Source organism: Atta colombica, unplaced genomic scaffold (assembly GCF_001594045.1).
Source record: "Atta colombica isolate Treedump-2 unplaced genomic scaffold, Acol1.0 scaffold92, whole genome shotgun sequence".
In the NCBI taxonomy this organism is placed as follows: Eukaryota; Metazoa; Arthropoda; class Insecta; order Hymenoptera; family Formicidae; genus Atta; species Atta colombica.
In genome coordinates this window covers 1937997-1956176 of record NW_017259586.1, presented here as the reverse complement: position 1 = coordinate 1956176, position 18180 = coordinate 1937997, and positions in this window count along the sequence as shown.

Below are 18180 nucleotides of genomic sequence, written 5' to 3'. Positions count from 1 at the left end.
AACTAGATATGGAATAATGTATAGTATAAATAAAAATCAATATAATGTCAAAAGTACTTCATGTAACAAAAATATTTAGCTTTGGAAACGCGGTATTTAATAAGAAATTTATTTTATAGATAAAAATTTATCAGATAAAAATTTGAAATATATATTTTGGTAAAATAATTCTTTAAAAAAATATGAATATCAAAATCGTTGATTACGTTTGGCAGATAAAGTTAACAAAGTTAATTCAAGCGGCCGGTGGATAATACGACGGTAATCGCCTTGCTTCCGCATACTCCGTGCATACTGAAGAGCTTCTCACTCACCACGCCACGAATTGAATTAGATTTTTCAATCAACCCGGATACCCGTCGCTAAAGGAAGAGGAAAAGAAAAAAAAAAGAGAAAGAATACGGGATTCCTTCCTCCATCCAATATGCCACTTTGCAATGCGTGCTCGCTCACGGTTATCCTCCAGCGCGGCAATGAGTAGTTAAGGAAATGGAAACTCATCGGCTAAGGACGTGCCGCGTGAAGATGAAGAGACCAGTCTCTCTTTCTCTACAGGCGAGAGGTGCCAGCTCTACGGTCAGCGAGACACACAGGAAGAATTGAGGAGGGTCGCGGTACCGCTGATGTCGCTGACCTTCTTCGCTACCTCTAAACCCTGACGAAGCTTCTTCCGTGTTCACTTGGTCATCATGCGTTCTCTTATCGAGTATCTACGACGTCGATCGACGACCCGATCGTAACTTGCCTCTATTGACCTCCGCGAAATATACAGGGAAAAAAATGTTTAGAAACGAAATAGGATAATACCTTCGTTCAACTTGAAAAGGCATTTTTCTCCGCGAATATTTAAACTAGTTAATTAAGAGGTTATTATTTACCAGGTAAAAAGAGCTTAATTTTAATTTCAAAGAAGCTCAAAACGAAGAAAAGGAGCTTCTTTACTCTGCGAGTTAGACTTCATTTAATAAGATAAGTTTGTTGGGGGAAAAATTGGAGATATTTTATACAATCGATAAAATATTTCAGTAATTACATCATAAAAAATTAAAAAATGTCAATTATAATTATGAGATTTTGTTTAGTATTTAATAATTTCTTGGTGTAGGATGAATATTAAATTTTACATACATTTACCGACGTGTATTTGCCCCAAAAAGTTTTCTTGAGAAAACTTGTTTTGCATGTATTCTAATACATGTTGTTAGGGATGTTCTCTAAAAAAAAAGACTGCTACAGTAAAAAGTGGGAAGGAACATTTCCGCGAGACTTCATTCTCATTACTTATGCTAGTAATGTGCAGGCAGCGGCTCCGCGCGTTTCTAAAGTCAGTGAAACTTTGATGCCGCCTTTCTTGAAAAAGAACTTCTATATATTTTACCCTTCAAATTTCCGAGTATCCTGCTATTCGACTGAATTTCGACCAACAATAAAAGGGTAAGCTGCGAATATCAGTAAAGTACGTCAAAAGTAGTTTGCGCCGTAAAGCATCGCAGCGCCTCGCGGCGAACTCTAGAAGTCCGGAGTTTATGTAATAAGCAACAAGCTATTTAATTGACGTTTATAACAACGAAGGCTTTTGCTAACATTGCAACGAATATTGCATAAATGTCTATCATCATGTAAGACCAAGTAAAGTAATTGTACGTCGTGTAAGAAAAACAATTTTTCGACGATGTAAATTCGTGCATGTTTTTTTCACATGTATTTATAAAATTATAAAACGAAGTTTCTATTAGTCAAATGTCCATTTTTATTACTGCAGATTAACTTTGATTTGTCTTGCTCTTCATTTTTTTCTAATTTTAGAACTAGAAAAAGATAAATAGTTAATTATAACGATTAAAATTAATCGTTCATCATCAAGATTAAAATTTAAAAATATTGACAAAAATAGAGAGCAAACAAGAATTTCTTAAAATCTTAATCTTTAAATTTAATATTAACATAAATTAAAAACAATTTTTTGCTCATATAATTACAACAAATTAATAAATTAAATAGTAAAACCAATAAATTAAACGAGCTATAATTATAGATATGACAAAATAAGATTTATTTTTTCACAATTATAATTTTCCGACAAACTTTTGGATTATTTATAATAATTATTTATAATAAATCGAAAGTGATATATGAAGTAATATTATTACACTTCTGCGACTGATAAGGACTAAGTACAGTTGAAATGTATCGGTGAAAAAAATGAATCTTATTTTGTCACATCTAATTATAGCTCGTTTAATTTGTTGACCTGGGTTTATTATTTATTAATTCGTTTTAAATTTAATAAATTAAATTAAATTAAATTAAATTATATACAATATTTATGGACTCCTTATAATTAATATAATAATACAAACTAAATACCGTAAATGTAAGTTGCGAAATATGTTTAACGTCATTATACTTAATCTTTAAATATCATACTATGGGAACAAGATACTTGGATATATTCAAATCAATTCGATTATAATTTTTAAAAATAAACATATCGTAAACAACTTTTTTCAACTGGAATATCATTGAGGAACATAATGATACCAAATAAATTTTTATTAATAAAAAAGTTATAAACAATAGAAAAGACATAGGAAAAATAAAGTCGAGTATGTCATATCAAAAAGATATTTAAAGATTAACTATAAAAATAAGTTGAAAAAATATTTATTACTAATTCTCTCTAAAAATATTCTACAAAATGAAATAATCTTGTGTTTTTTAATGAATATTTCAGAAGAAAATAGAGATTTTTTATACCTGGACATAAAGATAAAACGACCGTTTATGTATACTTTCGCTGAGATCCAAGTGCAGTTTCTTGTTAAATAATGGAAGACTGCTTAAAATCTAAATAAAAACTATTATTTTCACGTTATTACCGATAAAGAAACAGAGTCATTTTCGAGACGCAACCCGCAGGAAAATATTTTCGAACGTTTTCACGGTAAACGAAACAACATCGGCTTGCGAACGATCGTTTCGCAGGTCCATATCCGGAAGGCATCATGCCCGTTGCACAGTATGTAGACCGCAGGATCTTGAGCATGCGAGATGCCTGGTCGCATTTGGTAGGCAAATGCTCAGAAACTCCGCCGTCAAATATTGAGACACGTACACACCAGGTAGATGAAGAGAGAGAGAGAGAGAGAGAGAGAGAGAGAGGAAGAAAGGGAGATGGAGAAACTTGCGTGCACATAAGGCGACCGCACGCGGAATCTAGCAGGCGAGCGCAAGCTATTTATGTAAACGACAGTTCCCGGGGGTGTCGAAGGCGCGTTCGCACAATATTTCCAGCATTTTGCGAACGCATTACGCGATATTCAAGTGACATATTCGCGCAAATCGCATCTTTCTCTTTCCCTCCTCAATCTGCCAGCCGCATTTTTTTCCGCTCGACGATGACGACGACAACGACGACGCGACAGGTAAACCCGTCCGTTCTTATAGTGCGTCAAGGCGCTTCCGTTTTCTTCCTCGGATTCTCTTTTTTCTCAGCTTTGTATCTATCCTTTTGTTTCACTGACGGCTACGAGAAGATACGGCGACGGATATCGCGCAAGTAAAGCCACTTTGCTGCAATGATAGCTTTATACACCGTGGAATTTGTACGCAGTGGTATTGTTTTCTAGCAATATAGGACGCATTTGGAAATAAAAGCTTGTATGTTCTCTTCTTCATTCGCAACTTCTCCCTTCGGCCTTCATTATTTCACATTTTCCTTCTTCTTTCTCTAATTTCTTTTCACTGTATTTATGTAGAATATACAAAAAGTCTTAGACTTAAATATTTTGAAAAATAAGTATTTCTGAAAAAAAGTTAGATATTGTATAAATCCGATCCAACTTCCACGCAATATTCGTTAGGTAGTTCTAATACTGGTGGTACTTTCAAGCCTCATATAATTTGAAAAGTACTGATTAAAAAGACTTCACTATAATATTTTGAAAAATTTTCGAGATTAATTATAAGAATATGCAATAAAAAATTAGAGTTTCTCTTTAAAAAGTTCAAGATAATTTTTACATAATCTTGACAATCATATCCAAGATCACTTACAAATCTACAACTTTTGAAAGAAACTTTTTTTTAGAAATATTTATTTTTCAAGAATAAAGGAATCCGGGACTTTTTGCTCACCTTGTATATGACATCTACTTTTCAATTCTTTATACGAATAAGAGTTCTATTCCTATATTCCTGTTCCCAAACCCCCCACTATTTGTTGCTTAGAAAGTTAAAAAATAGAAAAAGATGAGGATAGCAGAGACTAGAGACTTTATAATAGATATCTGATGACTCTGATATCTCTGTATCTATCAAATACATGAAATAAAATACTTTTTTGATTAGGCTTATTTCTGTTAACTTCTAGAATAAGCTAATAGAAACTAGAGTGAGATAGCACATATAAAAAGAAATAATATATATATATATATACTCTTGTTTTACTCATTTTGACAATTGTTTGTGGCCAGATTCTATTATATTCATAAAGCCTTCAGTATGTGAAGACAAAGGAGGTAAAATTTTCAGTACATGAACATTTTGTGAGCTTACATTTTGCGTTTCGTAATTAAGTATTGTAATTCCATGCAACGTACGTACGCATGAACGCTGGAAGCAATATGCGCGAGTAAAATCGCTACGTGAAGGCGGCATTTCCCTAGCAATAATGTCTTTGTAACGCATTGTTTCGATCGTTTCGATCCGAGACATCGAAGAGAAAGAGAGAAAGAGAGAGAGAGAGAGAGAGAGAGAGAGAGAGAGAGAGAGAGAATGAGAATGAAGTGAGACACCATTTGCAATGCTATTACTTCGACTTTAGTGGTAACAATGGTTAATTTGAATGTATTAATTCCAAGTTGACACGGTAACGTTCATTGTTCGGTCATAGAAGCTGGATAAAGGATAGGAGAGTGCATTTAACAAGTGCATGCAGGATATATTTCATGGCATTCATAGACCCTAGATCTTTGTGCTTCTATAATTTATCTCATTATCAATTGTATCTCAATCGATCAATTTAACAAAATTCTAATTAAATCAATTAAATTCTAATTAAATTCATTAAATCAATAAAATATGTGCTAAATGAATAATTATTTATAATTATAACGCTACTACTTGATTAAAAAAAGAAAAAATATTTTTGAGAATTTAAAATTTTGTAAATACTACTTCTTGAATAATTATTATCTGTAACAGAAATATATGTAATTACATAGACAAGATACAATATATTAATCTTCAATATAATTCAAAACTGAATCGAACGTAAATAAAACGAGACATTTTTCACTGTGAGAGCTATAAATTACTGTAAAAGCAAATGCTTTAATTTCAAGCGAAATCGAGTAATATACTTTTAGTCATATTTTTTTCTTTTAATTCTTTATCTGCAATCCAGATCTTTTTTTAGCACATAAACGAAATTTCACTCTCAAATTTCTCCGAAGTAAAGAAGTTCAATTCCTTATCTTAAAATAATCGAGAAAACTATTTTAATAATATAATGGAAATGTTAAAAAGTAACTCTTAATTTTACCATATTTTTTACAAACCTAAAACTGTAAAAATAACTTGGGCTGAATAGAAAAAGATCCAAACAAAAAGTTAATAAGTAGCGAATGCGTCAGCGTTTCTTAATTTTATATTGTCACTTTAAATAATTTAATAATTTCTTCAACCGATCGATAGTTTTATCACATTGTGATAATAATATACAATTATGGTGTAATAATATTGATCCTGTAAGAGCATCCCTTAATGGATAAACAGTCTTGTGTGCATGCGCGAAATAACCAGGACAGCTCGTCGACGTGTCGCGTCGCGTCGCGGCGAGACCAGACGCAGACAGAGTGGTGTGGCGACCGAGTAAATGCATGTATATTGCTTCATGAATGCGCGTGGCGATGAGCTTGTAGTTAGCCGACGTTGTGCCGTCATTATTAGCGCGGCGGCTGGCTTATGCGCGTCGCGCATCCAGAATCCACGCGGTGACAAATGGCCCTCTCTGACAGACGAAATGCGCCGGAAGCAATTTGCGCACCGGGGAAATTCGCCGGGGATTCCACGCGCCGCCCTAAAAATAACGAGCAACGAACGGGAAATGCAGACCGCGACTCGTTCTAATTATGACTTCACCCGCTTTATTTTATAATTGAACCAATGTGAAAGATCAGCTACATCAACCTGAAGATATCTGTTTTTCACGAAAAGAAAGATACATCTATTCTGAGAAATTTAGTAACAGAAAATGAAATCTCTATACATAAGATTTAAAAAGTTACACGATCTAATTGCACATATACACATAAGTAGTATTATTGTTATCAAATTAATTAATTGGTGTGGTATCTAAAAATTTAGTGACATGTAAATGCTAATATGGACCAACACAGAATATTGGTGTGTGATATAATTAAATCTTTATTAATCAACAGAGGTAAACATTTCGACCTTTGTTTCGAGTCCTCTTCAATACATAAAATAATAATAAAAGAACAATTAGTTAGCCGCAAGATCATTACGAAGATTGTGTCCTATATTATTCGAAGATGTACATCAATTTGGTAAATTCGATGTATCGCAGAATCGAAGAACATTGACAATTATCATTTAATCGGTATTGAATTAAAAAAGATTGTTTTTCATTATCGAGTCGAGCGTTCGAATTGTGAACAACGTTTTCATCATGCAAGATATTCACATTGAAAGAAAATCTTTCTTATGAATAAATCTTTCTTAAGAATATCAAAACTTTTTTGTAATATTATTCATCAAACTTGAATTCTTTACATAATTATTTTGATAGTCCAACAAAAAATTATTTTCTTTAGATCTTTATCTATCTAAATTTTTAGATACTTCGGCAAAATCATTGTTTCCAATTTGTAGATATATCTACTTGGAACAAGAACTAAAATTCACAAATCTATGCGGATTATTTTCTGAAACATAATACGTATATTAATAATGATATATATATATATATATATATGCTACCTTATGTAAGCTTTTTGGATATCTTGATACATAAAAATTATTGTCGCAATATTAACGAGATGAAATATCAAACAATTGCAATTCATGAAAGTTTGGGATTTTAAATTCCTGCGGCTAAGATCCTAATCATTGTTATTACTCGCTGTAATATACGTGCACATTCAAGTCAATGTTTGGATCCGCTAAAGGCAGATCCTGACCCCTTATTTCTGGTTTAATTACGCTCTAGCTTGAGGCAAGAGGGTGAAAGATAACTGCAGGCTTTCGCTCTTGGATCGATAGAGCGAAACAAGACAAGAGGAAGGACGAGCCGATTTCTATCTTTCTCGTACAGCAAAGGAAACATGAGAAATTCTGTACGAGAACTAAATTAAAAAAGAAGGAAAAAGACGAAAGAGAGAAGGAAGCTGAAGGCATCGAAGACACACGGAGAAAGTGACGGCGCTGCACCCGATTTAGCGCGCGATGGTTGCGTAAATATCCTCGGGCCATTTATTTCTTTGCGAGAGGTACGCAGCGTACTATTAATTTCATCGAAACTGAGGGATGTTAATCTCGCTGAAGAAAACCAAATTATGATCTTTCTGCGTTAAAACCGGCGGTGAAATGATAATTGTCGATTACCAGTGCGTAAAAATTAAGTTTTCACGAAGTCAGTCGAGAAATCCGCATTCAACGCACTAAAAGTGGCGTCAATCTCAATAAGAAAAAGACGTCTGGGAAAATGTTATCTCGAGAAAAAAGTTACGAGTCAGAAAAAAGGAAGGGAAGTTCGGCTATTGTTACGACCGGGAAATATTACCCTTTATCGCATCCCGCTCTGATCATTGCCGAGTCGATACATTGAAGGAGCTTTATTCCCGATCCCCTTTTCAATCTCCTGATGGGACAATTTCCTTCGGAACGACGAATGATCAGACCAATATCTATTTCTGTACTTTTTTCAGGGCGTCCTCCGTCCAAGCTCAGTGGTCCCACAACGCCGTCGACCTCTATTTCTATTAGCCATTTATGGTCGATGAGTTACTTTATGTAGTTTCATCGATTCCTTTTGGTCGCCTCTCGATTGTACGGTATCGGTAGCCAAATAAATCGTTAGGGGATTGTATTATAGACGACTACGACTGTGTATTAAAGTAATTCGGGTAGCGCATCAAGCGTAACAAGATCTAATCTATAAAGGAGATATAGATCATCCTTTTCAAAGTTGTTAACGAGAAATATGTATCTACGATAATTGGAAATAAATACCATTCTCCCTTTTTATTTCTTCCCAAAAGATCGCTTTTCGAAATCAAAACAAAATTGCTCATTTAACGAGAAAGATGAAATCTCTAATTGCTAAAATATAGCGACAAGATAATTTCAAGTCCGCTATATAATTATTTCACAGGACGTGCAATTATTTGTCCTTATTATCTATTCATATCCTATTTACATCTCAAATCAGTCCTACAATGTTAGTGTATATATACGTACGTATTGTATTATTTTGCATTTGTTAAAATTACTTCTTTGGTTTTTCAGATCATAATTAAATAAAGAATTTTCTTATAGTTTTTAATTCTTTTAAACATTAAAAAAAAAATTATAAAAAATATATTCGAAAATAGTATTGATAATTGTAGTAATTTTAATTCTTAATTTATTATAAAATAATTTCAGCTGTTTTTAAACGTCAGCAGATTTCTAAAATCTAATTAAAGTTAACGTATGTGTGGGTACGTGCGCCTCACAAAAACTTGATAACAGAATCAATCTATGTAGAGCAAAAGAGCGAAGACAGGAAAATGCAAACGTGACCGTTGGAATTTTATTTCCTAGCTAATTAGTGAAGCGACCGCGCAATCAGAGATTTTTCGCAGCGAGTAGATATAATTACTGAGTTCATGAGAAGAGACACGAATCTGCTTTTGCGGTCACGTCCAGACATAGATATTACTCGACTGCAATTTGCGAGGACGAGAGTCCGTACGCATTACAATGCACGATGCGTCCTCGGTCGGCACGATCGCTCGCAAGGTAAAATAATGCGGCACGCGCCCGTTATTTTTATACCGAAATTCGCGGAGACTCTCCTTCCTACGCGCAACAAAGCTGCGTACGACATGGGAAACGAGGCGGAGATAATTTGTTCCTCGTGCTCGGCGCTCGAGAAAAGAAAGCCCATGTTCTCTTGCAGTCTTGCCAGAGCTGTTGTATCGGAGTGTCGAATTGCATTGCAGTTAGATACCTGAAAAGAAAACGCGGCTCGCAACCAATAACGCGCGTATTGCAATATATATTTTGTAAGAATAAGGAAGAAGAAGCAAAAGAAATAGAAGAGAGTAGAGAAGCAGAAGAAGCAGAAGGAGTAAGAGACCAAGAAGACAAAAAAGAAAGTTACAATTTTATAGCATCAATTTTGAATTGAAATTGTTGTAATTATTTCCAACTAATGTTTCAAAAGCATAATCTAAAAGTAACATTATGGACATGTGCGCTACTTTGATTGATAATTACATGAAACTATGAATCAGTTTGATTCATTTGTAGTTGACAGAGAATTAAACCAATCGCGAGGCCGTCCAAATACGCATAATATCGCGATCATTAATTATCTTAATTGGAGGACCATTCTGCTGTATATGGCATCGAATGGTAGTTATACCAAAGACCTACAGCAAGATTATAACAGAATCTACGGCTTGGCGTTAATCCATTATCTATGTTTCTATTCATTGACTCGTGTAAGAATTACAATGATGACGATGTGTTCCCGATTAATAAATATTTGTATACATGGAATATGTCTAAAACAAAAAATCATGTTGAAATTGATCTAATTTTCACATTTCTATCAATATTTAATTTTAATTTTCAATTAACTCTTCATCTTTTTCTAGTCTAAGAATTAGGAAAAGATGAGGAATAAATTGAACTGAGATTAAAGCTAATATATATTATATACATTGAAATTGGCAGAAATGGATAGAAATAAACTAAATATCGAAGAACAATGCATCACTTAAAACATATATATGACTCTTATCTCTCCGAAGCTGATGGTGGATCTATTGGAGCCATTCAATTATAAATCTTTTTATCAAAAATGTCAAACAATTTAAGTTTCTTTATGTTATCATTTGAAAATTTAGATCAATCTTATTAAAATGTACTTAGTATTCATTTTCTTTTTATCATTTTGATTCCTTGAAATTAATTAGAGTCTTTTAACTCTTCAGTGCCACTCTGGGTATGGAATTTTTTTCCAATGTTCTTCTAATGCTTATAACTTATTTATAAATAAGATACATGCACTCGTTTGATATATATTTTTATATTTATTATGTTTTTTTTTATGTTTGGAATTTCGACGATTGAAAAATTTGTTTATAATATGTTCATTTTTATGAAAGTTATAAGCATTCAAATTGAGTTGAGTATCCCAAGTGTATCGTTCCTGTAGTATGACACTAAAGGGATAATTGACATAAATTTAATAGAGGTCATACTGACCTGATATCAGTAATTATGTTATAGATATTTTAAAGTAACCTGAGGGGATTAATTCTACTTAATAAACTTATAAGAGAATGTCTCTAGAAAAACATTAAGTGGCAGTCAATAATACTCATTATAAATAATTTCCCGTGTTATTAAATGTCAACAATAATGAGAGAGAGAAAGAGTAGAGAGAGGAAGTTAAAAATCCATTTGTAAATTTATAAAGAGTAAGAAGCATGAGTTGAGATAATTTTGCGGCGGTTTCACGTAACGTTATGCAAATCCTCGGAAGTATTGTATTTCTCTCGCGAACCGGAAACGGATGGCTATCCTCGTCCCGGGCCACGTCGCCGTCGCGGCATCTTCATGCCAATTTTACGAGCATGTCTGCCGAATAGCGCTTCTATTTTCCTTACTTTCGTGACATCGCGCGCGCATTTCGTGCATACGACGCGTTACATTTATGCATGCATCCCGGATCTCGAGCATTTTATGCTCGCTCTGTGCAAAATATAGCAGACGAAACTCTAAGCTCCTCACTGTTTTTCGTCAAAACAGAGATATACACGCGAAAATATCGAACATATTAGGATCATTTCTTGTTCCATGGAATAATCAAATTTTATTCTTTTAAAACTTTATAACTAGTCATCACGGATTTTCACATTGATGTTGTCAGAAGTGAGAAAAATATAATAATAAAAATTCTAGCAAAATATATGAAAATGAAAATACTTTTTAATAAAATAATATTTGCATTTAATAGAATACATCTATAAAATATATATAATGAAAACTCTATTTTTTCGGAAATAAAATTAAATCATATTTATCTCTAATTCAATTTTAAATATATGTTATTTATTGATTAACGGAATACAAAGAAAATTTTTGATATATTTTACAAATCTATATTATCGATTGTAAATGTTGTTTTATTAAAAAATATTCACAATCATATTTTAATATAATTTGCAAGAATTTTCTTTATGTTCTTTCTCCCTTTTTTGAGTCCCAGATGGCTGCAGTGAGTAGACGGGATTCTTAAACAGATTCTCATAAAAATCTATATCTATTATATATCTATATCGCGACAGTAAATTGTTATTATGTATAAAAATACAGCAATTTATAAAATTTGTGTCAATTTTAAATAATGAGATTCTATCAAGAATAAAAAAATACATAAAATAGCTTTAATAAATCTCAGTAATCTCAAATTAATTCGTTATTTTGTTCATCTTTATAATCCATTGTATGTTGTTTTATCACATTATCTACTTCTATTTCTTACATAATCTTCATAGATAAAATACATAATTTTTTAGTCATTTATTCAAATTAAAACTAATGTATATCTTACAAAAATAATTAGCAAAAAGGATGCCTAACCCATTTATTACTTACATATTTAAAAATATTTTAATTTTGCCACGTTTCGACTGCAGTCTCGATTGTAGCGTCAATGACAGCGAGAGCTACGGAAATTTTTCTCGGCGCATTCACTCGAATAAGTCGGGTAACCCAAATTAAAAACGGTGGTGAGCAGAGTAATGGGACTGAAAACCGCAGACTACATACGGCGGACTTTTTGAGTTGCTTTAAGCGCGACAAGGCAGAGTTTCCGACCGTTTTGCTTGCTTTATCAGAACTCCGCTAATTAATTCCGGAGTGCATGGATTAGACTTTCTCTCATGAGTGTTGGAACCTTGCACGCGCTCTTCGACTGCTTGGATATCGAAGTTGATAATGCTCAACCATTACGAGTTTTATGCTTAGCAACGGAAATCTGATATCTCGCTTGATTTCATTCACGGAAAAGACAAAATTTTTACATTTTTTTATTTTACATTATAAAATTCTATATATCATTTTAAACTATCCTTTGCATATTAATTTTAAATTGAAAATTTATTCATTTCACGAAAGATATAGTAATAAAAATATAGTAATAAAAATTTTTAGTAAGAATAAAAAAATTGTTTAATAATGTTATAAAATAATATTAAAAAATTTTTTATAATAATTGTTTTTATAATAATTAATAGTTGCCAAGTAATACTGATACTGATGTTAATAATTGCGAATGATTGTTCAGCGGAAATTTTCGCAAACTAACTCACGAGAGAACTCCTCCGAGTTCGACTATTCGTCTATTCAATTTTCCTGGATTTGCATTTTGTTTCGACGCACGACGTGCTCCCCGGCGTTTTACGACGTAGAGAAGGTATTTACGAAAATTACTCGACTATAGCGCGTTCGCCTATTATCTTTTAATGCAGGCTTGCACACAGGACGCCGTAATTTTCAGGAATTAAAATTCCCGAGAGTAACGGATATGCGCGAGTAAACTGACTACGAGCGACGAAACTTTTTCACATGTGCGACACGTGCAATTCGCAAAATACGAAAGCAAATAAATAGTGACATAATAATAATAATAATAATAATAATAATAATAATAATAATAAAAGTGATAGAATCTCAGATTTAATCGGATAATAATTTTAGAATTATTATTTAAAATATAATATTTATAAAAAATATGGAATCTATATAATTCATGTATATATTATATTGAAAATATAAGTGATATGTGAGAAAGATTCATTATTAAGAAAATGTATAAAATATTTTTTACGATATTGTCATCGGAGATACGTGATGTTTTACCAAATATTTTTGTTTTTATTACTACTTTTATGGAAATAAAAACAGTTCAATAATCAATCATATTAAATTTGTTGTTTTGAATTTTATGTTTTCATTGTGTCAGAAATTTGTAATTAGCAACATGAGAGAATTTTTAAAAATCAATTAACACGTTTAATATCATATTCAAGTTGAAAGTAAATTAATTTTTGTCTCAAAATCTCTTAATTATTTATCATTTATCATGCGCGATGTTGTTCTGCATTACGAGAGCGTATAAAAATATACCAAATACCGTGTATATGAACGTTGCTATTCTCATAAACTTGGTAGCTCTGCTGCGAGCATGACCATCCATCCAGTAAACTTTCCACGAGTTGTACTTTGTTTTATCAAGCGGCAGTTGGCGCTACGAACATTTTATGATGTCGGGACCTTTATAATGTCTTAATGTTTGGCTACGTTCAGGTTTCTGCGCGAAAACCGTGGCTATTATATCAAGATAAACAATTTCCCGGAGCGAACATCCTAAACCATTTCTCGCGCTCTCGTGCTCACGAAATTTTTTTTTCTATCCATTCTCACTAGCGCATATGTTTCGCGAGATCATATTTACTCGGTGTAAAATTATAAATCTTTTTTTCTACCGCATGCTGCACAGGGGGACATGGCTTTAGTTGAAAACTCCGCTTTTCGTAGATATAATGTATATCTCTTTTAGAAGCTTACTATATATGTTCAAAATAAGTTAATACAAACATATATACGTTTGCATGTAAAAAAAACAGCTTACAACCATCAGATTTTTGTTTATAATAATTATTATAAATTATGCAAATATTAAATTATCGTACAAAAAAGGAAAATATATTGCACAAATCATAAATTATCGCATAAAAAAGGAAACGCAAATAAAAACAGTTATCTAAAAAGTTATTTTTATGTAAATATACGCTTAAAAATGTTCGCGCGTTGCAGCAAAAGTAGATTTGATATTTCGCGAAATTTCGCTATCTACAACGCGTGCCGGATGTGCCAACGTAAACTGTTCACTTGTCACCCGTAGGATCTCGCCAACTGTAATCAGAGATATTTACGTGTAATTCTCCAAGGGAAATATCCGCGGTAATACGGTTTTTGACGCTGAATGTCGCAATTAGACACGCGTGACGACGAACTTGGTGAACAGCATCAAGGAAGGTCTCGGCGCGGTATTATATCACAAACGCTACGCGAGAATTGAGCCACACAACACGGTGTATGCCTGGGACGTGTGCGGGCATACACGGCATATGTTATATCCGTGTCGGACGTTATGCGACCGCGGCTCTTTGTGACGTGGCCTGGCTGAGGTTACACGCAGCGATTGAATAAATATTCATTAGTGTAATTAGCATGCGTGCGTGACGTGCTATCCAGTAGAATGCTTTTACGCCTTTAATTGCCGCCCGTGTGTCCGCGGGCGCGACTCTTTCTCGTAACTGCTCTGTAATTCGTAATGACAGGCCGTGTACACAACTCGTTGTATAGGGGTTATTGGGTAAAAAGCTCAGGAAAAGATAAAAGTGATATCGCTCTCGAATTCAAATTTCATTATTCCCTAATGAATATTCTACTCGCCTTTCTTCAAATAAAGCTTTGATACTATTATGTATATCATACTTCATCAAAGGGAAATTTAATGAAAATACTCTGTTAATTATTCCATGATATATCTCATAATTTATGATCATAATTAGTTTCCTAAATAATATTTTCAACAAGATAAATATAATAAATTTCTTTGATATAAAAATATATAATCGTCTTATTAATATGTTATTTTTAGATTAGACCAATAACTGTAATTTTGTTATCTATCAGAAAATGTAACGAAAATAATAAAATTCTTAAAACGTGCGAATTAATGAACCACAAATAAACAAATCAACAATCATCGAGTTTACTCACTTGAGATGATGTTTACAGTTCCTTTCTCCATAGTAAATTCGTCCAAATTTTACATTCACTCGCGGATAATAAATTAAAACTTCGATCAATTATTAATTTACATGTAAAATGATTAATCGCGAGATTTTATTCTCAATACGATTTTTATTTACACGTAATGCTTCGCTCGCTCCTTTCAATAATTATTTATTCGCGTAATATCTTACCAACAATACAAATATTATACAAAATTTTAAAACAGCTGCCAAGAAATAATATCATAATAAGAATATTATAGTCGTAACAAGATTTATTTCAGGAAATTATTTTACATTCATGTTAGCAACTATACCTATACTATATAATACAAAAGTCTGTTATTTATCTTTACATTTGATACTACATGTGATTATAATATTAGTAATAACTGTTGATTAATCTACAATTATGAAATTTATATTACTGAAATAAATATTGTAATCGTAATTATCCTCATATGTATAATCAATCTAAGTATAAAAAGTCCAAAATGCAAGTGATACTACGATCGCGCGGAGTTCAGTATAATAGAATTATCACACTACATAAATAATATCAAACATAATGTGCTGGTTGCTTGATATTTCCGATATTACACGATTATATGTTTATACGATATTTAGTACTGATAACTTTTTTTTTTATAGGTTGCAATAAGTCGTTATCTCGGCCGTTATCTAATCTTTAAGTCTTAAGCTTTAAGTCTTAAGCTTTAAGTAAGAAAGTAACCAATCATATTCTTCTAATATTCGACTGATCAATTTCTTACAGCTTAAGATTTAAAGGTAGCAACTTATTAAAATTATTAGAAAACCTATTAAGATCTTAAAATTTAATAAATGTAAATACAAATAAATCACATAAAGCTATGAAATGAATGATTTTCATTGAAATGATTTTTATTCAAATATCCAAAAATTTAACTAACAGATTTGAAAATAATTTTATTGAAAATAATTACGTAGGAAACTCAAGCATAATAAGCAATTAATATTATAAATATTTTATAATTACCGATAGTCCCATAAAATTATTTTTTAGATTTGTATTTGACTAATCATTAGACATTTCACACTGAATCACAAAAAAGAATCTATAAGTTATATAACCACTAAATATTAAGTGAAATAATTTTAACTAAATGTTGGTAATATAAATAAACAATTTTATCTTTACAAAGTTTAGTAAGTATTAAACCAATAATAATACTTACTAAATATTTGTAAAAGTAAAATTATATTTGATTATACTACCTTAACATTTAGTTGAAATTATTTTACTCAATATTTGATAGCTATAACTAGACACTTTTTTCAGTACAGCAAAAACCGTTTTTTTTCCATACAGAACTTTTATACCGTGATATGATTTAAAGCGTAGTGCACATTACTCATGGCATCAATCTCGAAAATCCGCTGTTTTCTTTCCCTTATAAATCTGTGTTTTAATACCATAAATAATTTATCGACAAACACGAAAGGTATCTTTATTGCTGATTCTGTTGCGTCATTGGTTCCGCAGTTTTAATTCATAACTACATAAATATGATAAGTCAAATATGACTGTTTCATATTCATATCAATTGAGTATTGTTTCCGTTAAATGTGATGTTCACGCATACATTAAATATAACATGAGTATCACATAATCATCGTCATCACCAGTCATTATTAAATGACGAATATTAATAGATTATTAATAGACACGATACAATATTGGTCAGATAATCCGTCGTTCTCGATATTCGTTTGCGAGAATAACGCATTCATATGATCAACCAAAGAGAAGTGTGTGAAATTTTGACTAATCTTTGTGATAGACGAGACGATACTAAGCGAAATATTGTTTAAAGGAGAATGTATGAGAAAATTCTCGGAAAAGGAGCGAGCTCGGCCTTATTTATGTTATAATATTATAATATTATAAGAATGTAATAACGTAAATGATATTAAATACAATTAATCCGTTTAAACGTGAAAATAATCGATTACGGTGGTCTTTTGATATTCCTTTGTGGTAACTCTGAAACAGAAAAAGTGCAATTTGATGGAAAAATGATGGATGCTCAGCGATATACATTTGGCATTTATTATATTTTTCAATAAATCTGACAATATTTTAAATGCAATAAACACATTAAAATGCAACGTTCTGTACGCGATAATCGCAACGTGACGCGGCAATTTTCATCTAGAGATTATCATGTATTAGTTATTATTTCTCGCGTACACAAATTGAAGCGGTATTAACCTTATCATATTCAAAACATATTATTCGAAATTCCCTAATATTAACAGTTGTATTGTCAATAAAAAATAAGAAATTTCAAATTTAAGTTTTTACAGTGAGTGCAAAAAGTGTTCACAGAAGAAATAGCTTTAAAAAAAAATTTACTTTTAAAAAGTAAACATTAATTGGCAATTTTTTAACAAAAAATAAAATAAATTGTATATTTCGCAAAATTCTTTTATCTAAAAATATATGAGTGCGTAATAATTAAAATATATTCTAAAATTAATAACAAGAGTAGTGTTACGAACCAAGTCTTAATGTTATGTTATTAAAAAAACATAAGTTTATTACAATAATTGCATCAAGTTTAACATTGAGAATGATCCAATTGGGATTGAAATGTTTGTTGAAATAAACATTTATGTTTATTAAACATAAATGTTTAATAACTTGTTTTTTTAATAACATAGCATTAATTGTAAGACCTGGCTTGGCTCGTACTTATTGGCCCTATACTTATTATTAATTTTATAAATTATTTGAGCCTTTTTTCTTATATTAAAATATATTATTTTAAAATAATAGAATAGAAAAACATATTATTTGAGTGCACAAAAAGTATTCATATAACCGAATTTAGCTTCCAAAATCAGAAATACGAGAAATTCTTTTGTTTATATTAAAATAACATATACCGATATAAAATTGTTAATTAAGGTTTATTTTTTACATCTTTTTATGTACTTTTTATAAAAATTTCTCTGCATTTTGCGCTAATTGTATATGCGAATTAATATGTAAAAATATATTTAATAAATTTTACATTAAAATTTTCGT